Here is a 26,198-nt window from a genome sequence, read left to right on the forward strand (position 1 = left end):
AATCCTTTAAAATTGCTTTTAAAATAAGTGAAGTTCTATGAGAGTTAATCCAATAATAAAATATTGAAGGAAATAACAGCTATAGAGACAGAAAATAATAAGCTAGTTCCTAAGAACTTTTTTTTTTTTTTTTTTGCGGTACACGGGCCTCTCATCGTTGTGGCCTCTCCTGTTGCGGAGCATAGACTCCGGACGCGCAGGCCCAGCGGCCATGGCTCACGGGCCCAGCCGCTCCACGGCATGTGGGATCCTCCCAGACTGGGGCACGAACCCGTGTCCCCTGCATCGGCAGGCGGACTCTCAACCACTGCGCCACCAGGGAAGCCCCCTAAGAACTTTTAAAATTGAATTAATATGTCTCTACAATGGCTTGATAAATTTGGGGTTTTAACATGCAGGTATTCAGGACTTAAGCATCAGTGTAGAGTCTTATTTATCTATCTATAAAATATATTACTCACCTTTTATCCTGCAGAGAACTTTCTAGCAGCAATACAAGTGATTACTCTTTCACAACCGGTTACAAATCAGTTGAGGCTCACATCTCATGAATGAGGAAAAACCTAGAATCAACAAGGAGACTTCCTTAACATATAATGGCAATTCTGAACTCTTTTGCTATAAAATTTGATAGTCCTTGAAAGTCATGTTTGACAGAGGTTGACCCAGCACATTACCGCGTGTTAATTAATACACCCTGTAGGGGGACCTACTCTTAGAAGTGTTCTCTGTTCACAAAGAATTTATCGCCAAGTTGTGGGTACAAGCCAGGCTCTAGTGGATGTAATTATACAAGTATTCTTCTCGAACTCCCTGCAAATTATCAGTTTCCACAGTCAGGGTGACAATTGTTGGTTAAGAGGAATAAAAACTCTGTGTTTGAATGTTAATCTGGCTATGGAAGCACTAGGGTCATAATAAACAAACACGTATTTCCTGCTGTAGTTAAGAGCACAGCAAAGAACTCCGGTTTCCCACATTTGGGGGAATTTTTTTCCTTTTCTTTTGTGGGTAAACAATTGCTTTAAAATTATAAAATAAGTACTTAGCCTTCAAAGCTTATCTCTGCTATCTAAGAATGATTTTATTGTACTTAGTTGTATTGAAATATAATCTACATATGATCAAAAGTTAAAAGGACTAAACATCTATTGATGGGAACCCCAAACTAAGAACTTCTTCACAATCTTGTTTCAAAACTAACAGAAAAGTAAAGCAAATGCCATTAAAATTTCTTTGAGGCGAAAAAGTTTATTATTGCTGTTAGGTAGCATATTTGGCCTGGATTACATTAGGACTAATCAAACAGCTTAAAGTGGTGTTTGCTAACAGACGGTTATTAAATAAAAGAACTACAGGGTAAAGGTCAGCACACAGGTTGTTTTGCTTAATTTTTAAAAATTTCCCTGAGCCTACGTCTTTCCAATTTTTTTCTAAAACAAGTCAACTCAAGTTGGCACCTTAAAACCTTTAAACACTGTAATTAAAACCTTTAAACACTGTAATTACACTAGTGCTGATATTCAACTTGGAGAAATGCTGTTAGAAGAGCGATTATTTCAGTGGACCCAGGGTAATAATAAAAATGGATAGTTTTGATTGAGCACTTGCTTTGTTCCAGACACAGTATTTATACCTGGATTTATACTGTCTCATTTAGTACAACTCTATAAGAGCTTATATTACTTTCACTTTACAGAAGGGAAACTGAGCTTCAGAGAGGTTAATACTTGCCCCAGGCCACATACTAGTAAGGGGCAGAGTGGAACCAGGACTTTTACCCTGCAAAGCCCATGCTCTTAGCCAAGATGTGTGACTGTCTTAGATACTCCAGGTCCGCTGTTAGGGAAACATTAGCAACCACTTACTGTTATCAAACTGAGGGGATTCTTCACTTACAGCTGATGGGCAGAGGGAATTCAAGGGAGGCGATTACCTACTAAGACTCCCTCATTTCACAAGGGAGGAGAACTAAGCTCAGAAATTTTAAGAAGCCTGCCTAAGGTCGGCCATCTTAGTGACAGAATTATTGAGGGACGAGAATCCATAACTCAACAGTCCTGCAAACACAAAGGCAAAGGTAGAAAAATTGTTTTTATCTCACCAAATCTTCTGAAAAACTCAGAGAATGTAAAAACAAAGATTTGAGTATTCAGGTTTCTTACTAGCATGTAATATTACAGAAGTAAAGTTGATACTTCTGGCCCAAAATCTGTAGCTCCACCTATGCATATTTCTGGAGAGGACTCAAGGTTGGAGACAGTGAGAATCTCTGCAAACAAGTATGTTATTCAGGTTATGTTTGAGTCCTTCTAGGATAACATTCTGTTCTTTATTAGATGCAAAAGCCCAAGACTGTAACATCCCTGGCCCAGCCACATTCTTGCACTCAGAGGACTTTCTCAAAGGGAACAATGTTCCTGATCAAAAAGAGGGAGTTTTTGCTTCTCAACCTAAAATCTGATCTTCCAAGCAAGCTTCAACTGCCCGGTATGGGACATGACGTTTTAAGATTTCACCTAAGAACTATTTTAAACTCTATCTTGAAGAGAAACAATATTCAGAAAGTTTTTCTAAAGGATAAATGTCAGTCACTACTGTGACTAACATATATGATATGTGAGTATTTCAATATATTATATTTACTCATGATTTAAAGCAGACCAGCAAAGAGCTGGGTGCCTTGATAGTATCAAATGATTTCCAAGAAGAAGGTTTTTACAGAATTACTCTATGATTTGTGCAATGGCATCTGCCTATACTGATTCTTGATTTGAGCAGTGACATGAAATGAGATGTACCATCTCCAATAAAGAATCTTCCCACAGGCTGTTAAGTATATCACCCTGTATTCCCTTCAGGAGAAATATCTTTTCACAATATTTGTTCCAAGAAGAGTTAAAATTACCAGGACATTTTTGGTTAATCTCACGGGCACTGGGAGTTAGATAACTGACAGAGTTTCTCTTTTCACATTGGCAGCTAGAAAATTGAAAGCCAAATGTGTGGCTCACTCATGGTAGATGAGTAGGTCATCATGGAATGCATCCTAAACTTTATTCATGGCTCGATTCTGTCCCCACCCTTGTTTTTTTTCCTCTTTTTTCTTTCATTTCTTTTTTTTGTGTGTGGTATGCGGGCCTCTCACTGTTGTGGCCTCTCCCGTTGCGGAGCACAGGCTCTGAACGCGCAGGCTCAGCGGCCATGGCTCACGGGCCCAGCCGCTCCGTGGCATGTGGGATCTTCGCGGATTGGGGCACAAACCCGTGTCCCCTGCATCGGCAGGCGGACTCTCAACCACTGCGCCACCAGGGAAGCCCCATTTATTTCTTTTTATCAAAATAAATTTTATAATTTTTGATATTTCTTTTCTGCAACATAACAAGGAATAGCTAAATAAAATATGTGAGAATCTTAAGCAAAATTATATGTTTACAAATATGTACTTTCAGAGAGGAACGTTAGGAGGGAAACAAACATGTTCTGTTAAATGACAATATTATGGCTAAATTTTTTTCTTTTATTTTTCAAACTTTTAAAAATTGTATTTACAATTTAAGGATAAAAACTTATTTGAACTTTGAAAGCTCTAGGTATTCCAGAGATAGAAGTGTGGGAAGTATGTGTCTGACCCCATGCAGTGTATTTTTCAGTTTGATTACGTTAAGGCAAGTGAGGAACTGTCATAGACTGAGGTTGAAATGGTAGGTGAGAGCCAAATTTTAAAGGCCTTGGTGTGCTATTTTAAGGGAGTGTATTACTGCCAGTGTGAAGTTAGAAGCAGCTTTCAGTTTTTAACTAAAGTGCTTTACTGAAAGATAACTGTAACTATACAGTTGAAAGAATAGGGCATGGGAAAGCCTCAGGCAAGGGAACCAGGTAGGAGGCTTATTAGTTTGGTGGCAGGGGTTGGAGGACGGAGGTTTATAAAGACTTGAGTTAAACCAGTGGAGATAAGGGCTGCAATCAGATTTGACAGATTAGAAGTGGGTGGGGAGGAAGAAATAGAATGATCCCCAGGTTTGCTTTGTACTTTAGGTAATGGATAGGTATTGGTGTCATTCAACATGATAGAGAATTTAGAATGATTAGGCATTAATTTGTTTGAGAGTAAGGAGAACAGAGAATAAAGGAAATGAGTTCATTATTGGACATATTAGATATGAGGTACTTATAATACATATAAGAGATGTAGCCCCAAGCAGTCAGAAATACAATACAGGGACTTCCCTGGCGGTCCAGTGGTTAAGACTTTGCCTTCCAGTGCAGGGGGTATGGGTTCAATCCCCGGTCGGGGAGCTAAGATCCCACGTGCCTCATGGCTGAAAAACCAAAACGTAAAACAGAAGCAATATTGTAACAAATTCAAAAAAGACTTTTAAAATGGTCCACATCAAAAAAAAAAAAAAAAAAAGAGAGAAATTACAGTACAAAGGTGGAACTCTGAATGAAAGTTTGGCTTAAATATTGTAAGGGTGTGTGTGTGTGCATGTGTGTGTGTGTGTTTGGCATCATTAATATCAGACAGCCATTTTTTCTATATGATTCTGGTCAGCTTTCTTCCTATTTCCCAAGTAAGCTATTCTAAGCCTATTAAGGCAGTAGTCATCATGACTTATAAAATGTCAAGTCTAGTGGATCCTTTCAGCCCTAATTTTATAGGTATCTTTATAGCTCTTGTCAGGATTGATTATGCCTCACATTTCTTTCTTGATCTTACATTTTACTACTTCCCAGTCTCCTTCACCGGCTTTCATTCTTTTACCAGTATAAACTATTAAGTTCATACACTCTCTCTGACTGAAATGAAGAAGATTAAAGGTGGAGGAGTTCTGGGAGAAATAAAAGTTTGTTCAGTGTGTTAAGTTTGAAAATCCTGTTAGACATCTAAGTGGATATATTGAGTAAGCATTTGGAGATATGAGTATAGAGTTCAAGGGGAAAATGTGGACTAGCACATAAGTTTAGGAGTCATCAGCATATAGGTGGTATCTAAAGCTCAGAAATTAGCTGGGGCCACCATGGGGGAATTGGTGAAGAATGTTAAGAAGAGCTATCTAAGGATAGTGTCTTGGGGGTACTTCACATTTTAGAGGCAGATAATTGAGAAGCATCCATCAGAGGAGGCTAAGAAAGATCAACTAGCAAGGTAGGAAGAGAACTGAAAGTGGTATCCAGAAGGCAACTGAAAAAAAAAGGTTTTAAAGAAGAGGAAATGGTAAATTCTACCAACTTCCTGAGAAGTTGATTAAGATGAACACTGAGAATTGACCTCTGGATTTGGAAATCGAGATGTTATTGCTGACCTTGACAGTAATTGTGGTGGAATGGTGAAGAGTGAAGCCTTGATTGTAGTGGGAGTCTGTAGGGCTAATTCTTTTTAGAAGAGGGAAACAGGAAATAGCAGGGGTAGTCAAATGATAACAATTAATTCGTTATGGTAGAACAAAAGAGCAGGAAAGCCGTTATATAAATATACGAGCATTCAAGATCATGAATGCTTAACCTATGTCTGGTTAAGGTTGGGAAAAAGCCAAGTTCTAAAGTTTTGATCCCTTGAAGTTTATTCCCACTTGATTTTAATATTAGACCTTCTTACAATTACTATCATTTCTGAGTAACATAGTCATGAAAAAGGTAAAGGTAGAAACAGGAAATGTCGGCATCTGATGAAGAGAAAGACGAAGATAGGAAAATAGCTAAAAGGAAATGTAGAGTTGAAGAAGGATTTTTGGTTATTTTTTGAGGGGAATGCATTGGAATTAAAACATGTTTACTGGTTAAAGAAAGGAACAAGTAGACAGAGAAAGGTTAAATATACACAGAAAAGGTTAGGTATTTGAAGGGAGGAAACTTAATTTTAGCAGGTGATTTCTTTCTTTTAGATTGGAAAGAGATATAAATGCACCAATGTAGTTAAATTTCTAGGGTAAGATAATTTAAAGGAATTCACACCTACTGTCCTATATGTACTCTGAGAATGAGGACAGATCATCTGTTGAAGTGATGGAGAGTGAGCTTTTTGGAGAATTAAAGAGAGTGAAGTTTTGAAATAGCTGTTATTAAAAATGGAATAAAAACTACAAGGGAGAAGTAGAATACTTGTTTATTTGACAGTTACATACCTCTCTAAGCACCTTATAAATATTAGCTCATTTATTCATCATAGCATCTCTATGAGATGTGTTCAGTTATTATTACCTTCTTACAGATGAAGAAAATGAGGCACAAAGTGGTCACGCTGTTTTGCTAAGGGCACCCAGCTAGTAAGTGGAGGAGCCAGGAACTGAGCTTTGGTGGTCAGGCTCCAGAGTCCATGCTCTTAACCACTTTACAATGCTGATGGCAATGATATAACTTTATTTGGCAGGCTTAGGTACGTAGGTGTGGAATTTCAAGAGACAAAAGTTTAGATTCCTCCAGGAGAGGAGCTCAGAGCTTGAGTGTGATGATAGTAGAGACATTAGTTGGTGAGATAAACCACAGAATGCAGACTGGATGGAAGAGGTAGGGCAGAGGATAAAGAAGCAGGGTCATAGAGGGGCTCAGAGACTTGAATCTTTGCTGTTTTCCTAAGGTTTTAGATTCTTTATTGGCTCTTTATGAGCCAAAGAGTTAGTTTGCTAGAAGTAAAGAAGAGGGATAGTTGGAAGAAGCAGGAACTCAGATTAAGACAGTGTGATTATGAAATGTAATTAAGAGAGATGAGGAAGACAAGGTAGCACTGGGGTATAGCACTGGTAGTAGATCACTGAGATCCAAAGGAGTTAAAAGGCCTGAGCAGCAGAGGAGGTCAAGAAATAATGAGTTCAGGGTGTTGGGTGGGGCATCTCTATAAATATTGAAGTCACATATGAATCACTCAAGATGACACAGGAAACAGGGTGGAGAAAATGGCTGCAGAAACCAGCAATTTGCAATGTGAGTTTGATGAGGGAATGAGAGATGGCGTAAGATGAGAGATCAGGCTGACATAATGAACAGACACCAGACAGTGGAGTCATACAGGCCAACCAACGTTTCTTGTAGCCACCTGCTTCTGTGAGTGTGATAGGGAAGCCAAAATGGCCATTCCGTCAAGATGTGTAAACTGGCAGCATTCCTGAAGAGATTTTTAAAGGGGTTGAACTTTTGAAACAATTAAAGCCTTAAATTACCTTAGAGGTCCAACACATTAGCAAAGTAAATATTAGCACAGTTAATCTAGCCCATATAAAACCATTATCACATAAGTACAAATAGGGCTCCAAGGATATGGATATGTTTTAAAAGGTGGGAAACTGGAAGGAGGAAGGGAACACAGGAAATTGAGGTTTTGGCCATGGGTAATGTGAACAGCTAATATAAAGGAGAAGGAGCCAGCAACCATGTACATGGAGAACCTCTAACATGTGCCCTAAGAATGATGTAGAAAAGGGGAAATGTGCAAACGAGCTATCTCCTTCTCTTAGTTCAGAATACTTAATAAAAATTATGTTAATAATTTCATATGCATTGATGTGTGCTTTCCCTGTTCTAACAATGTTAAGAGCCTCAGAAACAAAAAATAAATGTTTATAGAAAAAAATCCTATCCCTGAATCAGAAGGCAGGCTAAATTACATACTGTTATAGAACTAACTACTTAATATTAGAGGAAATTATGTTTTAGTCAACAAAAATTCAGATTTGCCTTGGTAACCTATACTGTTGGTTACCTGCCAAACCATCACTGCTCCATCTTCTTCCTTACCAGCAGAATCCTTTTTATGCCACTGGATATTAGCATCTACACATAATACTAAGAGGTCCTATAATAACTAATATTTTCTGAACTAGAATAGGTCTTAGAGAACATCCAATCCACTAAACTGTGCAGAGGGAGACATGGTGAAAAGCAATAATTCAACAACTCTGACATGGAGTTTCTTGAGTTATGAATACGAATTAGAATGAAGTCCTTTATCCATATAAATGCATAGTTTTGATTCTTAATATCCCCAAAGTACAAAATAACCTCCAGCAAAAGAAAACAAGATAAATGATGGAAAATTTCTGAATGATTATAATCACAGGCTGTGTGGCCCTGGAAGTACCAAAAGTTCTGAATTTTCTATCCATTTCCAAAGATTTATCAAAGGGCCAAATTAGTTTATGAATGCTCTTAAAGTTCTATTTTCTACCATGAGTACAATCACAGTGATTCAAAACCAGTGTAAGTTTTACCTGAACCAACCTTGCCCGGTCAGTGTGGAAATGGCTTAAGCTGACAGGTGCTTTTTACATGGCGATATACATTTGTGTGCATGTATGCACAGGTCTGCGTGTGTGCATGTCTGTGAATGTGTATGTGTCCTTATGCTTGTGAGCCATCCAGAGGTTATTACATCAAGAAGCCTCTGCTCTTTCCCCAACACCCATCCTCAAGGCAGGTCCACCCACATAATACCAGAGCGGGTGAAGTCAATTTTACTAAGATTTACAAGTCTGGAAAATGGAGGAGGACTACCAAGGAGAAGATTATAATCAACATTGTTATCTGGCGTATCAGTACTCTTCAAAATTATGCTCTTATCTGAAACTAGCCATCTCATCACTCTTCTCCCCTCCCTTTCTTAACACGGTTTTATTTAAATGCAATTCCGCTCTCTTTCCAAGCTTGCCTTCTAAGAAAAACTAAAACACTGTATTATAGAAGCCACTCATTTTAGAAAACTGTCCAGTTACCACTATTCTCACTCAAACATACCCTTTGATGGACTTCCCATGCACACCCCTCAATAAGAATATCAAAGTATCCAGCAAAACCAGGTAATTCCCAAGAAGGAAAATTTTTTTCTCCTTAGAAAAATAATTTTCTCCATTTCAGACTTTAGCAAAGGAGAACCATGGCACATGCATGCATAGCCACACACCTCCATAGTGGACTTGGTAAAAGAAAAAGAAAAGAAGAATGGAAACATTTAACATTCAGTTGGGTGGTCCAAAGACACTGGAGATTGAAGAAATATATTTAGAAGTTAAAAATATTTTTGTAGGATAATTTTCATTTGAGATTGATTTTAACCTATATAACAGATGTGTTGCTTATAAAAAATGATGGTTTATCTGCTTCTGCCTAAAAATTAATAGTCATACAATATAGGGACCATTCATTGGATTGACCTTGGAAGGATATTTCTAGTCCATTGATTCTTCCTTTATATTATTCATTTATGCTAGGTAAAATTTTGTCTCCATGTCTTGCATAATGAAGAAACAGAAATAAAAGCTATAAATGGAAAAGAACACTTCTCCAGGGTCATTTAATTCAAATCTTTTTAAGGGAAGTTATTTCTTCAGTTTTAATTATCTTCAGTTTTAATTATCTAGTAATAGTAATTATCTTGTTTTTCTACTATATCCAATAGTATTTCTACTCTACGAGAAACAAGTTTATTTCGAATATCATTTCTCAAACACATAGCGCTTACCATTAAGCAAAATTTCTTAATTTATTTTACAAATTATTTAAAAGGGATGACAAAAATTTTAAATTATGCATATTACATAAATATGACATGAAAGATATGGATTAGGTCATGGTGTACACTTCCTAAGCTTTTTTTTTCCAGACAACAGAGTTGTGAGAGCAGTATAAAATGTCCATGTGTGTCTCCTATTGCGTATGTGATTTTAAATCTCTAAAAACAATCTAGCATCTTTTGAAGTACCACCTACATTTTTTCCACCACCTGTAATTTAACACAATAAAAGAAACTTCCTTGAATGTTCAAAATGCACTGCCAGCCTGCTAGCACCAAAGCACATCTTCTGTTGAGTACCAAAGGTAGTACCATATTGCCCTTATGCATACTTTAAATGTACAGTCCTCAATTACCTTCCAGGGGCTTCTTCAATAAAACCCCATTTTACCAATTCAAGCTCATATCCCACTGACACAAACAGTCCTCTCCGTTTGGTTGTATCTTCTTTCTCTTCAAAAAACATGATTTTCCCCCGCTTCATCTATGTTGTTCTTGCCACCAGGAATGCCATCTCCCTTATCTTCTACTCTTACTTGAGTGCCTCTTTTCCAGAAAGCTCTTCCTGAGTCTTTTAGTCCATATGGTGCTCTTACTGTCATTTAACTTTCCATTGTTCTGATTTCTGTTAACTAGTTTATTCTTATGCTTTTCTGTAAGCCTCACTTTTTCTTGCATTCTGAAACACATTGGAAGTTTCTCTACCAAACTTTGTTTATTCATTGTTCATTTTTGTACAATTCAAATTTCTAGAAACACTAAGTCAACAACCGATGTACAAGAAAAAAAATAATAAAATAGGGCTTTACTTGTACAAAAAAACTACATTCAGGATCCCTTTTCCCTTATTTTGGAATGCAATTTCTAAGTGTTTCTCATGCTGGCTACTAACAGGGACGTCATTTCAAATTTGGGTCTGATATTCCCCCTCTTCCTTATGGTGCACAAGGTAATACAGTGGTTTTCAGATTTGTTTTTTAGGGACAGAGTTTTTTCTTCAAACTCATTCTTACCTAGAATTTCAAATATGTAAAAGAGGTGCAGCAGAATAACCCTTATTAAAGAGAGTGCAGTGTGTGAGGGAAAAGTGAGGGGTCCTGCCTGCTTAGCCCTTCTACAGCCCCACCAGTAGCTCCTAGGGCTCCTTGGAGGAATTCTGGAGGCACCATGTAGAAACAGGAGAAAAGCTGACCTTGGCTCTGCTCTCTTTTCTCTGTTCAGGCTTGCGCTTGAGTCTCCTCAACCTTAAAAACAATGAACTTGATCATCAGAGACCCTTCGTATAAACCACAAAGCCTCATAATGCAAGCAGTACTCAAGTGAATCAAAAAAGATTCACACCTAGACTATTTTGGTGTTCTATTGTTGTATTGAGTCAATATTTTTAGAAACTTTCTTTTGGAAAAAATTGCTTGATGTTTGATAAAAATTAGTATCGAGGATTGATTAAAGATTTGAACAATTTGGGGGAGTTATTTAGATTCTGGTTTGTGAGTACCTTTTATTGTCAGTAAATTTCAGTTTTGAAAATTCTACTTTGAGTTAGCATTTCAAAAAAAAGAAACCAAAGTTTGTATTCAACATTCACAACTTCTAATCTTCTGTATTCCTTCAAGTAAGCAAGCAGTGTAACATAGTGTTCCTATGTAGAAACAGTCTGGTATAAATATCAGTCAGATATTTGCTTTGGCAGGTGTTCATTTAACAGAATGTGTGAAGAAATACACAAACCTGGTGTTAGACAAATGCCATTAAAGAGTACTATCATTCCAGTTAATAAAATATATTGGTGAAATTAGCCATTTCATTTTGGCTGTATTTAAAAAACTATTTCTATCTACGGGGCATTGATTCACTTGTAAATGGAAAAAAAGTCAGGCAAAACACCAAAACAGTAAGTTCCACTTGATTCCAAGCAACTTGTTAAATAAACCGTTGCTGCTTTTAACTGCAAAGTACTTAAATGTGACTGCCAAAGTCTATAATTTTTTTAGAATTCCTGGTTTCTCCATCAGACAAACTTGACTCAGTTATCAATATAAAAGTGACTTAGCTGTCAATTTGGCTTGATCAAAACAACTTTTGATACTACTAATCTTTTTAACAAAACTTTTCATTTTACAAAGTTGATTTATAATATGAAAATCTCAGTGAAAAACCCAGTTCATCTATGTGCATGTATGTGTGTGTGTGTGTATATATACATACATATATATATATGAATAGACATATAATTTTAGAAATATTTATTGCTAAATAAAGTTATTTCTAGTGAATTAAACTTTGCAAATAAAAGTAATACATTTATAAAACTTACTGCAAATTTAATTTTTTGACTGGAGTGCCCTTGTTACTGACAAATTATATAAAATTTTAAATATACTTAAAGTAAGAATCATTCAATCCATGTACACTTTTTTTAAATTCAATTAATAGTTGTGTCATGCTTTTGTACAAGGAGATTTACTTGACCCAGATAGGAATTGAGTACTAAGATTTAGTTTCTGATACCCAGAAACTTACAAACTAATGAGGGTCATAATGAGGAACTTCAGTATAAGGTTGTTATCATCTTAGTGGTACAGGCAAGTGCTTTAAAATGTCACTTAAAAAAAATGTTGAAAAGCAAGTAAGGTCAGAAAATGAATCAAAGGGGAACTTTTTTGCCTGGAGAAGCAGTGAGAGATTCCTGTTCACACTTTCTTTCCCTTTTGCTGTAGAACCAACATCAACCAGCTTTAAAAACACTGTTATTAAAAAAGGAAAAAAATTTTCTGGCAAGGGTGAGGAGAGTGATTTTGACTTGGGAAATCCTGACGGAGAGGGGAAAGGTAAAGAAGTAAGATAAGAAAGAAAGGGAACTAACATTCACTGAGTATTTAGCAATTGAACTTTTATGTCTATTATGACATTATGTTTCTTCTTAAAGGAAACCAGCTAGAAAGCTGTTGAAACCACTGAGGTATAAGCAGGAATGGAAAATGAACAAATAGAATAGAATTTGTTTAATCTTGGCTCTATTCAACTTTGTCACAGTTGACCAGTCCTTGAGGGAAGAGTATCTAGCCCCAAACTAATAGAGAATGTTAAATAAGATTTTCTTTCAAACTGTATTCATTCCTTGAATTTAGTAGATCATCAATGTTTTTAATTTGTTTGTTTTTTGGCTGCATCGGGTCTTAGTTGTGGCACGCAGGATCTTCATAGAGGCATGTGGGATTTTTTTTTTTTTTTTTTTTTTTTTTTTTTTTTGGGTGCACGGGCTCTTCGTCGTGGTGCACGGGCTTCTCTCTAGTTGTGGTGTGTAGGTTTTCTTTTCTCTAGCAGCGGTGGAGAGGCTCCAGGGTGCATGGGCTCTGTAGTTTGCAGCATGCAGGCTCTCTCGTTGAGGCACGCGAGCTCAGTAATTGTGGTGCGCGGGCTTAGTTGCCCCATGGCATGTGGGATCTTAGTTCCCTGACCAGGGATCAAACCCATGTCCCCTGCATTGTAAGGCAGATTCTTTACCACTGGACCACCAGGGAAGCAGCTTAATTTAGTTTAATTAAGCTATAAGTTACAATGGAAAACGGGTAAATAAAGGTAATGCTCAGAAGATATATTATGAAATAAGTTTTGGGAATAGATGCCTACCCATAAGCACTTGAATATAACTGCTACTGATAAGACCCACAAGAAGTATAGTATAGCCATGAAAAGACACTTGAAAGTTGGTTGCATTTCTTTTTAGAAAGATGTTGAGTTTTGGGTCTTTAAGGGAAAGATCCCATTATTTTTCGATAGCTGAAATACATCAAAATAAAACCCCAAAGGAAAGCATTCTGACAGTTAAAATGTTGTAGTTTCATATTTTTTTTTAAATTTAAATTTGTTTATTTATTTTTGGCTGTGTTGGGTCTTCGTTTCTGTGCGAGGGCTTTCTCCAGTTGCGGCGAGCGGGGGCCACTCTTCATCGCGGTGCGCCGGCCTCTCACTGTCGCGGCCCCGCGTTGCGGAGCACAGGCTCCAGACGCGCACGCTCAGTGGCTGTGGCTCACGGGCCTGGTTGCTCCGCGGCATGTGGGATCCTCCCAGACCAGGGCTCGAACCCGTGTTCCCGCATTGGCAGGCAGATTCTCAACCACTGCGCCACCAGGGAAGCCCCTGAAATGTTGTAGTTTCATTTTTAAAAACAACTTCTAACTTTACTATACATTTGTGTTTCATTTATCTACACTAGTTCTTTATTTTATGTTCTGAAATAAATTTCCCTCAAATTTCTAGCAGTAATAAACGGGAGTCTGGTTTTTCCCATTTCTCCAAAGTTAAATATCTTAAGAGTAGAAAGACAAGAGGTAGGCAATAATTTGAAGTTATGTATGCCTTCCAGAGAATCTGTATTTAGTTCATTTGTATGTTCAACTGGTGAGAATCTATTGATACATTTTTACATTACATATCATAGAATTAGAGCGCATCTTGTCTGAAGATGATGTTTCTAAAGAAAGAGCCAGATATTTGTGCTCAAGTGTAAAACTCCGTAGTAGGAAATGATGTTCAAAAGTAAGGTTAAATCAGCCTTAGTGTTTATTTTAAGACTATAAGAATCATTTGATAATTGCTTCTGTTAAGAGCTAGCTACACGCAAGCTAAGCTGAAATCTTGATAGGAATGGACTTGCACACCATACTAAATTAGAACTGTATTAGTTTCACTTTTAAGAGGAGACTTTTTCTGAACTTCTCTGGTTCAGTAAAGTCACATCAATATCAATAAATCAAAATTCCCCTAAATGGGCTTCCCTGGTGGCGCAGTGGTTGAGAGTCCGCCTGCCGATGCAGGGGACGCGGGTTCGTGCCCCAGTCCGGGAGGATCCCACATGCCGCGGAGCGGCTGGGCCCGTGAGCCATGGCCGCAGAGCCTGCACGTCCGGAGCCTGTGCTCCGCAACGGGGGAGGCCACAACAGTGAGAGGCCCACGTACAGAAAAAAAAAAAAAAAAAAAATTCCCCTAATTATTTTATTATTAACATGCATATCTTGATATGCTGTTTCCTACATTATAAAATAGTAGCATTAAATGCTGTGAAATTCCATAGTTCACTTCTTGTGGTATGCAGAGTTCCCATAGAAAATGTATATGCCATGTATTGGACATTATTAATTTTGACATCATAAAGTTGGAAAAAGTTTTAAATTAATTATTTAAATATGGTTCTTAAGGAAAAATTGCTGTAGAACAGGATTAGAAATTTTTTTTTTCATTAAGAGGCCAGATAGTAAATGTTTTAAAGCTTTGTGAGCCTAATGGTCTCTGTCACTACTCAGTTTTGCCATTGCACAACAAAAGCAGCCATAGGCAATACATAAATGAATGAGCAGGGCTGTCTTCCAATAAAACTTTATTTTCAAAAGCAGGTGGTGGGTCAGATTTGGCCTCTGGGCCATAGTCTGCTGACCACTGTTACAGAACATATAAACATTTTACATTTTCTCTGTTTAACAAAGATAACTGAACCACACTTCTCACTCTCTATAGTTTATGTATATAGTTAATATATAATATATTGTTATATATATCGATATATATTGAGATTTGTGAGAACCAAACAAACACATGGGAAAGGACTTTAAAAACTAGACGTATTGATCAAAGGGTACAAACGTCTAGTAAAGATGAATAAGTTCTGGGGACCTAATATATAGAATGGTGATTATAGTTAATAATGCTGTACTATATATTTGCAAGTTACTAATCGAGTAGATCTTAAATGTACTTACCACAAAAAAAAATGGTAATTATGTGACATGATAGAGGTGTTAGCTAACACTATGGGTGGTAATTATTTTGCAATATACTCAAAGTACCAAATCAACATGTTGTACACTTTAAACTTATACAATGTTATATGTCAATTATATCTCAATAAATCTGGGGGGGTGAAAAAAAACTAGAAGCATTTCCATCTATAAGTGAAAGGCATTGTGATTATAAACAGGAAATGTTCAAATATTCATATGTTAAATGGGCATTATCTACCTGCAAACTGATCAGGATGCCTTTTCTAATATAGTCAGCAAGAATTATTTCATGTTTCTAACAGTTGGGGAGATTTGGAAATGTCTATGATCCTCTATTATAGTTAATTCTATCATAAATAGGAATTTTGTTTGAAACTAATTTGGTATATTTGGGCACTGTATTTCAAATACATGGAACCAGCACTATATATTTTCTCTTCTTCTACACCTAAAAAATAGGAAGGCACTGGGCTTCCCTAGTGGTGCAGTGGTTGAGAGTCCACCTGCTGATGCAGGGGACACGGGTTCGTGCCCCGGTCCAGGAAGATCCCACATGCTGCGGAGCGGCTGGGCCCGTGAGCCATGCCCGATGAGCCTGTGCATCCGGAGCCTGTGCTCCGCAATGGGAGAGGCCACAACAGTGAGTGGCCCACGTACCGCCAAAAAGAAAAAAATAGGAAGGCACTAATTTTTTTAAATGAAATATAAATCCCATTAATATATTAAAATTGGTATCACTGCCATATGATTATTGGGGATGAGGAAATTAGGATAAAAAGAAATGAGCTAAAGAACAGTAACAGCACTGTTGACAAATGAAGCTGATATCACCCTCACATGGAAAAGCAGAGGAAGTATTAAATCTGAAATTCTCCATGTGAAGTGGGAAATATAAGTTCTGACACAGGCTAGACAAAGACATTCCTTTAAATTATTTGAACGTTTAGACTCTTCAGATTAAAAATTGTGATTTATCCATAATAAATTATCCATAATAGATTAAAGAATTCAGATTACAATGACAAATAGCTCACAGATTTATTACATGAAAATGTTTCTGCTTCAAAGGCAACAAAAAAATTGCTTCAGAGTTTTAGAGAAATATGTTTTGAGGAGCTTCAAGATGGCGGAAGAGTAAGACGCAGAGATCACCTTCCTCCCCACAAATACATCAGAAATACATCTACATGTGGAACAACTCCTACAGAACACCTACTGAACGCTGGCAGAAGACCTCAGACCTCCCAAAACGCAAGAAACTCCCCCGTACTTGGGGAGGGCAAAAGAAAAAACAGAGACAAAGAATAGGGACAGGACCTGCACCAGTGGGAGGGAGCTGTGAAGGAGGAAAGGTTTCCACAAACTAGGAAGCCCCTTCGCAGGTGGAGACTGTGGGTGGCAGAGGTGGGGGAAGTTTCAGAGCCACGGAGGAAAACGCAGCAACAGGGGTGCGGAGGGCACAGCGGAGAGATTCCTGCACAGAGGATCGGAGCCGACCAGCACTCACCAGCCCGAGAGGTGTGTCTGCTCACCCGCAGGGACGGGTCAGGGCTGGGAGCTGAGGCTCCGGCTTCGGAGGTCGGATCCCAGGGAGAGGACTGGGGTTGCCTGAGTGAACAGAGCCTAAAAGGGGCTAGTGCGCCATGGCTACCCGGGAGAGAGTCCAGGAAAAAGTCTGGAGCTGCCGAAGAGGCAAGAGACTTTTTCTTGCCTCTTTGTTTCCTGGTGTGCGAGGACAGGGGATTAAGAGCGCTGCTTAAAGGAGCTCCAAAGACGGGCCCGAGCGGCGGCTACCAGCGCGGACCCCAGAGACGGGCATGAGACGCTAAGACTGCTGCTGCAGCCACAAAGAAGCCTGTGTGCAAGCACAGGTCACTCTCCACACCTCCTCTCCCGGGAACCTGTGCAGCCCGCCACTGCCAGGGTCCCGTGATCCAGGGACAACTTTCCCCGGGAGAACACAAGGCGCACCTCAGGCTGGTGAAATGTCACGCTGGCCTCTGCCGCCGCAAGCTCGACCCACATCCGTACCCCTCTCTCCCCCCGGCCTGAGTGAGCCAGAGACCCTGAATCAGCTGCTCCTTTAACCCCATACTGTCTGAGCGAAGAAAAGATGCCCTCAGGCGACCTACACACAGAGGCGGGTCCAAATCCAAAGCTGAACTCCGGGACCTGTGCGAACAGAGAAAGGGAAATCTCCCAGCAGCCTCAGGAGCAGCGGATTAAATCTCCATAATCAACTTGATGTACCCTGCGTCTCTGGAATATCTGAATAGACAACGAATCATCCTAAATTGAGGAGGTGGACGTTGGAAGCAACGAGATATATATATATATATATATATTTTCCCCCTTTTTCTCTTTTTGTGAGTGTGTATGTGTATGCTTCTGTGTGTGATTTTCTCTCTATAGCTTTGCTTTTACCATTTGTCCAGGGTTCTCTCCATTTTTTTTTAATTACTTAAAAAACTTTTTTTTCTTAATAATTATTTTTTATTTTCATAACTATTTTATTTTACTTTATTTTATCTTCTTTCTTTCTTTTTTTTCTCCCTTTTATTCTGAGCTGTGTGGAGGACAGGCTCTTGGTGCTCCAGCAAAGCATCAGGGCTGTGCCACTGAGTTGGGAGAGCCAAGTTCAGGACACTGGTCCACAAGAGTCCTCCCAGCTCCACGTAATATCAAATGGTGAAAATCTCCCAGAGATCTCCATCTCAACACCAAGACCCAGCACCACTCAACGACCAGCAAGCTACAGTTCTGGACACCCTATGCCAAACAACTAGCAGGACAGGAACACAGCCCCATCCATTAGCACAGAGGCTGCCTAAAATCATAATAAGGCCACAAACATCCCAAAACACACCACCAGACGTGGACCTGCCCACCAGAAGGACAAGATCCAGCCTCATCCACCAGAACACAGGCACTAGTCCCCTCCATGAGGAAGCCTACACAACCCATTGAACCAACCCTAGCTACTGGGGAAGGACACCAAAAACAACGGAAACTATGAACCTGCAGCCTGCAAAAAGGAGACACCAAATACAGTAAGTTAAGCAAAATGAGAAGACAGAAAAACACACAGCAGATGAAGGAGCAAGGTAAAAACCACCAGACCAAACGAATGAAGAGGAAATAGGCAGTCTACCTGAAAAAGAATTCAGAATAATGATAGTAAAGATGATCCAAAATCTTGGAAGTAGAAGGGACAAAATACAAGAAACGTTTAACAAGGACCTAGAAGAACTAAAGAGCAAACAAACAGAGATGAACAACACAATAAATGAAATTAAAAATTCTCTAGAAGGAATCAATAGCAAAATAACAGGGGCAGAAGAATGGATAAGTGACCTGGAAGATAAAATAGTGGAAATTACTACTGCAGAGCAGAATAAAGAAAAAAGAATGAAAAGAATTGAGGACAGTCTAAGAGACCTCTGGGACAACATTAAACACACAAACATTCGAATTGTAGGGGTCCCAGAAGAAGAAGAGAAAAAGAAAGGGACTGAGAAAATATTTGAAAAGATTATAGTTGAAAACTTCCCTAATATGGGAAAGGAAATAGTTAATCAACTCCAGGAAGCACAGAGAATCCTATACAGGATAAATCCAAGGAGAAACACACCAAGACACATATTAATCAAACTATCAAAAATTAAATACAAAAAACAAATATTAAAAGCAGCAAGGGAAAAACAACAAGTAACACACAAGGGAATCCCCATAAGGTTAACAGCTGATCCTTCAGCAGAAACTCTGCAAGCCAGAAGGGAGTGGCAGGACATATTTAAAGTGATGAAAGAGAAAAACCTACAACCAAGATTACTCTACCCAGCAAGGATCTCATTCAGATTTGATGGATAAATTAAAAGCTTTACAGACAAGCAAAAGCTAAGAGAATTCAGCACCACCAAACCAGCTTTACAAAAAATGCTAAAGGAACTTCCCTAGGCAGAAAACACAAGAGAAGGAAAAGACCTACAATAATAAACCCAAAACAATTAAGAAAATGGGAAAAGGAACATACATATCGATAATTACCTTAAGTGTAAATTGATTAAATGCTCCAACCAAAAGACATAGACTGGCTGAATGGATACAAAAATAAGACCTGTATATATGCTGTCTACAAGAGACACACTTCAGACCTAGGGACACATACACACTGAAAGTGAGAGGATGGAAAAAGATATTCCATGCAAATGGAAATCAAAAGAAAGCTGGAGTAGCAATTCTCATATCAGACAAAATACACTTTAAAACAAAGACTATTACAAGAGACAAAGAAGGACACTATAATGATCAAGGGATCAATCCAAGAAGAAGATATAACAATTATCAATATTTATGCACCCAACATAGGCGCACCTCAATACATAAGGCAAATACTAACAGCCATAAAAGGGGAAATAGACAGTAACACAATCATAGTAGGGGACTTTAACACCCCACTTTCACCAATGGACAGATCATCCAAAATGAAAATAAATAAGGAAACACAAGCTTTAAATGATACATTAAACAAGGTGGACTTAATTGATATTTATAGAACATTCCATCCAAATACAACAGAATACATATTCTTCTCAAGTGCTCATGGAACATTCTCCAGGATAGATCATATCTTGGGTTACAAATCAAGCCTTGGTAAATTTAAGCAAATTGAAATTGTATCAAGTATCTTTTCCAACCGCAACACTATGAGACTAGAATCAATTACAGGAAAAATCTGTAAGAAATACAAACACACGGAGGCTAAACAACACATTACTTAATAACCAAGAGATCACTGAAGAAATCAAAGAAGAAATCAAAAACTACATAGAAACAAATGACAATGAAAACACAACGACCCAAAACGTATGGGATGCAGCAAAAGCAGTTCTAAGAGGGAAGTTTATAGCTATACAAGCCTACTTTAAGAAACAAGAAACATCTCAAATAAACAACCAAACTTTACACCTAAAGCAATTAGAGAAAAAAGAACAAAAAAAACCCCAAAACTAGCAGAAGGAAAGAAATCATAAAGATCAGATCAGAAATAAATGAAAAAGAAGGAAACGATAGCAAAGATCAATAAAACTAAAAGCTGGTTCTTTGAGAAGATAAAATTGATAAACCATTAGCCAGACTTATCAAGAAAAAAAGGGAGAAGACTCAAATCAGTAGAATTAGAAATGAAAAAGGAGAAGTAACAACTGACACTGCAGAAATACAAAGGATCATGAGAGATTACTACAAGCAACTCTATGCCAATAAAATGAACAACCTGGAAGAAATGGACAAATTCTTAGCAATGCACAACCTTCCAAGACTGAACCAGGAAGAAATAGAAAATATGAACAGACCGATCACAAGCACTGAAATTGAAACTGTGATTAAAAATCTTCCAGCAAACAAAAGCCCAGGACCAGATGGCTTCACAGGTGAATTCTATCAAACATTTACAGAAGAGCTAACATCTATCCTTCTCAAACTCTTCCAAAATATACCAGAGGGAGGAAAACTCCCAAACTCATTCTACGAGGCCACCATCACTCTGATACCAAAACCAGAAAAAGATGTCACAAAGAAAGAAAACTACAGGCCAATATCACTGATGAACATAGATGCAAAAATCCTCAACAAAATACTAGCAAAGAGAATCCAACAGCACATTAAAAGGATCATACATTATGATCAAGTGGGGTTTATCCCAGGAGTGCAAGGATTCTTCAATATATGCAAATCAATCAACATGATACACCATATTAACAAATTGAAGGAGAAAAACCACATGATCATCTCAATAGATGCAGACAAAGCTTTCAACAAAATTCAACACCCATATATGATAAAAACCCTCCAGAAAGTAGGCATATAGGGAACTTTCCTCAACATAATAAAGGCCGTATATGACAAGTCCACAGCCAACATCGTCTTCAATGGTGAAAATTTGAAACCATTTCCACTAAGATCAGGAACAAAACAAGGTTGCCCACTCTCACCACTATTATTCAACATAGTTTTAGAAGTTTTAGCCACAGCAATCAGAGAAGAAAAAGGAATAAAAGGAATCCAAATCGGAAAAGAAGAAGTAAAGCTGTCACTGTTTGCAGATGACGTGCTACTATACATAGAGAGTCCTAAAGATGCTACCAGAAAACTACTAGAGCTAATCAATGCATTTGGCAAAGTAGCAGGATACAAAATTAATGCACAGAAATCTCTTGCATTGCTATACACTAATGATGAAAAATCTGAAAGTGAAATTAAGAAAACACTCCCATTTACCATTGCAACAAAAAGAATAAAATAGGAATAAACCTACCTAAGGAGACAAAAGACCTGTATGCAGAAAATTATAAGACACTGATGAAAGAAATTAAAGATACAAATAGATGGAGAGATATACCATGTTCTTGGATTGGAAGAATCAACATTGTGAAAATGACTCTACTACCCAAAGCAATCTACAGATTCAATGCAATCCCTATCAATCTACCACTGGCATTTTTCACAGAACTAGAACAAAAAATTTCACAATTTGTATGGAAACACAAAAAACCCTGAATAGCCAAAGCAATCTTGACAAAGAAAAATGGAGCTGGAGGAATCAGGCACCCTGACTTCAGACTATACTACAAAGCTACAGTAATCAAGACAGTACGGTACTGACACAAAAACAGAAATACAGATCAATGGAACAGTATAGAAAGCCCAGAGATAAACCCACACACATACGGTCACCTTGTCTTTGATAAAGGAGGCAAGAATATACAGTGGAGAAAAGACATCCTCTTCAAAATGGTGCTGTGAAAACTGGACAGCTACATGTAAAAGAATGAAATTAGAACACTCCCTAACACCATACACAAAAATAAACTAAAAATGGATTAAAGACTTAAATATAAAGCCAGAATCCATCAAACTCTTAGAGGAAAACATAGGCAGAACACTCTATGACATAAATCACAACAAGATCCTTTTTGACCCACCTGCTGGAGAAATGGAAATTAAAACAAACATAAACAAATTGGACCTAATGAAACTTCAAAGCTTTTGCACAGCACAGGAAACCATAAACAAGGTGAAAAGACAACCCTCAGAATGGGAGAAAATATTTGCAAATGAAGCAACTGACAAAGGATTAATCTCCAAAACACAAGCAACTCATGCAGCTCAATATCAAAAAAACAAAGAACCCAATCCAAAAATGTACAGAAGACCTAAATAGACATTTCTTCAAAGAAGGTATACAGATTGCCAACAAACACATGAAAGAATGCTCAACATCATTAATCATTAGAGAAATGCAAATCAAAACTACAATGAGATATCATCTCATACCGGTGAGAATGGCCATCATGAAAAAATTTAGAAACAATAAATGCTGGAGAAGGTTTGGAGAAAAGGGAACCCTCCTGCACTGTTGGTGGGAATGTAAATTGATACAGCCACTATTGAGAACAGTATGGAGGTTCCTTAAAAAACTAAAAATAGAACTACCATATGACCCAGCAATCCCACTACTGGGCATATACCCTGAGAAAACCATAATTCCAAAGGAGTCATGTACCACAATGTTTATTGCAGCTCTATTTACAATAACCAGGACATGGAAGCAACCTAAGTGTCCATGAATAGATGAATGGATAAAGAAGATGTGGCACATACATACAATGGGATATTACTCAGCCATAAAAAGAAACGAAACTGAGTTATTTGTAGTGAGGTGGATGGAGCTAGAGACTGTCATACAGAGTGAAGTAAGTCAGAAAGAGAAAAAAAAATACCCCATGCTAACACATATATATGGAATCTTTAAAAAAAGAAGAAGAAAAAGAAAATGGTCAGAAGAACCTGGGGCAGGACGGGAATAAAGATGCGGACCTACTAGAGAATGGACTTGAGGATACGGGGAGGGGGAAGGGTAAGCTGGGACAAAATGAGAGACTGGCATGGACATATATACATCACCAAATGTAAAATAGATAGCTAGTGGGAAGGAGCCGCATAGCACAGGGAGATCAACTTGGTGCTTTGTGACCACCTGGAGGGGTCTGATAGGGAGGGCGGGAGGGAGGGAGATGCAAGAGGGAGGAGATATGGGGACATATGTATATTATAACTGATTCACTTGTTGTAAAGCAGAAACTGACACACCATTGTAAAGCAATTAGACTCTAATAAAGATGTTAAAAAAAAGAAATATGTTTTGCAGTTTTCATAGTCTCAAAAGAATCTTAATTATATAAATTATGATATCCACATTAAGTGTTTTTAGGAATACTATCATACTTTAGAGATTGACGACTTTAAAAATATTTTGTTATATATTAGATAACCTAAGGAAACATTTCCAGTTAAGCAGGTGCATATTACATAGTTTGCATTTTTAGAACACATAGGGGAGACCAGGGTATTTTAAAAGATAAGGGAACTAACAATTCCAGTAACATCATCACTGTTTGAATTAGGATCAAACGCTAGACAAGTTAGTGCTAATCAGATGTTTTTCTGACCTATAGAAAATGATTCAACCCTCCCACGTCCAGTTACAAGAGAAAAAATTAACGAGTTGCTTAATTATTATTGTTTTCTCCAGGTTTGGGGATGTTCTCTCTAGATTCTCAAGTCAGATGGATTTGATGCATACTTCTATGTTAGTACTCATCATATTACATCATGGATATTTTATATTTGCACACATACATCCCTAGTGCTTAACACAGTGCCCAGCACTTAGTCACACTTTATTGGTTAAATGAATTAAAGTCTGTACCACAAGGAGTTCTGCTGTCACTGATATTAACAGTGTTAAGATAGATGATTTCTCAATATGCTGGCACCATGTAAATAACTTTTCTACAAACTATCCAAGGAGGCATTAGATGGACGAAGTTGTCTTTCAGAGTAAGGAAGGTACTGTGTTGAAATTTCCTAAGGTGCCCAATTACCTTAGATTTTAATTACTTCTTAATAAATGGTTTTAATAATAAACTTGCACTATTAAAACCCACTATTATTTTGAGATAATCTCCTGTTAGGAGTAAAGATTAAAGAGGCCTTCAATAAGTGGTGCTGGAAAAACTGGACAGCTGCATGTAAAAGAATGAAATTAGAACACTCCCTAACACCATACACAAAAATAAACTCAAAATGGGTTAAAGACCTAAATGTAAGGCCTGACACTATAAAACTCTTAGAGGAAAACACAGGTAGGACATTCTTTGACATAAATCGCAGCAAGATATTTTTTAATCCACCTCCTAGAGTAATGAAAATAAAGACAAAAATAAACAAATGGGATCTAATTAAATTTAAAAGCTTTTGCACAGCAAAGGAAACCATAAACAATACAATAAGACAACCCTCAGAATGGGAGAAAATATTTGCAAATGAAGCAACCAACGAAGGATTAATCTCCAAAATATACAAACAGCTCATGCAACTCAATATCAAAAAAACAAACAGCCCAATTAAAAAATGGGCAGAAGATCTAAATAGACATTTCTCCAACAAAGACATAAGATGGCCAAAAAGCACATGAAAAGATGCTCAACATCACTAATTATTAGAGAAATGCAAATCAGAACTACAGTGAGGTATCACCTCACACTGGTCAGAATGGCCATCGTCAAAAAATCTACAAACAGTAGAGATGCTGGAGAGAGTGCAGAAAAAAGGAAACACTTTTACACTGTTTGTTGATGGGAATATAAATTGGTACAGCTTGTATGGAGAACAGTATGGAGGTTCCTTAAGAAACTAAAAATAGAACTACCATGTGACCCAGCATTCCCACTCCTGGGCATACACCCAGAGAAAACCGTAATTCAAAAAGATACATGCACCCCAATATTCACTGCAGCACTATTTACAACAGTCAGGACATGGAAGCAACTTAAATGTCCAACAGAGGAATGGATAAAGAAGATGTGGTACATTTATACAATGGAATATTACTCAGCCATAAAAAAGAACAAAATAATGCCATTTGCAGCAACATGGATGGACCTAGAAATTGTCATACTGAGTGAAGTAAGTCAGATGCAGAAAGACAAATATCATGTGATATCACTTATATGTGGAATCTAAAAAAAAGGGTACAAATGAACTTATTTACAGAACAGAAGTAGAGTCACAGATGTAGAAAACAAATTTATGGTTACCAGGACATAAGGGGGGGATGGATAAATTGGGAAATTAGGATTGACATACACACTATTATATATAAAATAGATAACTAATAAGAACTTGCCGTATAGCGCAGGGAACTCTACTCAGTACTCTGTAATGGTGTATATGGGAAAAGAATCTAAAAAAAAAAAAAAGTGGATATATGTATGTGTATACTGATTCACTTCGCTATACACCTGAAACTAGCAACATTGTAAATCTTACAATGTTACTATACTTCAAAAAAAATTGAAAGAATAAAGTTCTACAACTCTTAAGAAGAATATCAAAACAACTAAAGGAAAATTGGTAAAGGATATCAATATGTTTATATTAAGTTTTTAATTCAAAATATACCATAAATATATGTAAATATGTTCAATTTCAGAGTTAAGAAAAATAAAAGTAACAACTAGAAAAAAAATTAAAGAGGTCCTTAAACCATCACTTCTCTGTAGCCCATCTATGGGGCATTAAGATGTTCTATAGATGATCTACTGCTGTGAGAATGGTTAGATTAAAACACCAAAGATAGTATTTTTCACACAAGAAGCCAGGAGGATGTTTTTCCTTTAGAAACAAAAGAGTTTTAACATAATTCTAATGCAGATAAGTGTCTTTAAGAAAGAATACCTGGAAGAGGGAAGTGGAGATTTCTCTCCATTGTTAGTGTATAAAATATACACTACCTGTAGACATGTCTGACCTCTCCAGGCCTGAGGCATACATTATATTTAAAAGTATTTTGA

At 37.5% G+C, this 26,198-nt stretch overlaps 1 long non-coding RNA gene across 1 annotated transcript in view; it reads right to left on the reverse strand.

Annotated features, from left to right (window-relative positions):
* LOC113630805 (uncharacterized) overlaps nt 1-26,198 on the reverse strand; it is a 61,093-nt gene that overhangs the window by 4,837 nt on the left and 30,058 nt on the right. The window contains exon 2 of the long non-coding RNA XR_003437095.1: nt 462-563. This is a non-coding gene — a long non-coding RNA (uncharacterized LOC113630805). The remainder of the gene's footprint in view (nt 1-461; nt 564-26,198) is intronic.

Source organism: Aethalodelphis obliquidens, unplaced genomic scaffold, assembly GCF_003676395.1.
Source record: "Aethalodelphis obliquidens isolate GAN/ISIS:26980383/991018 unplaced genomic scaffold, ASM367639v1 scaffold2, whole genome shotgun sequence".
NCBI lineage: Eukaryota > Metazoa > Chordata > Mammalia > Artiodactyla > Delphinidae > Aethalodelphis > Aethalodelphis obliquidens.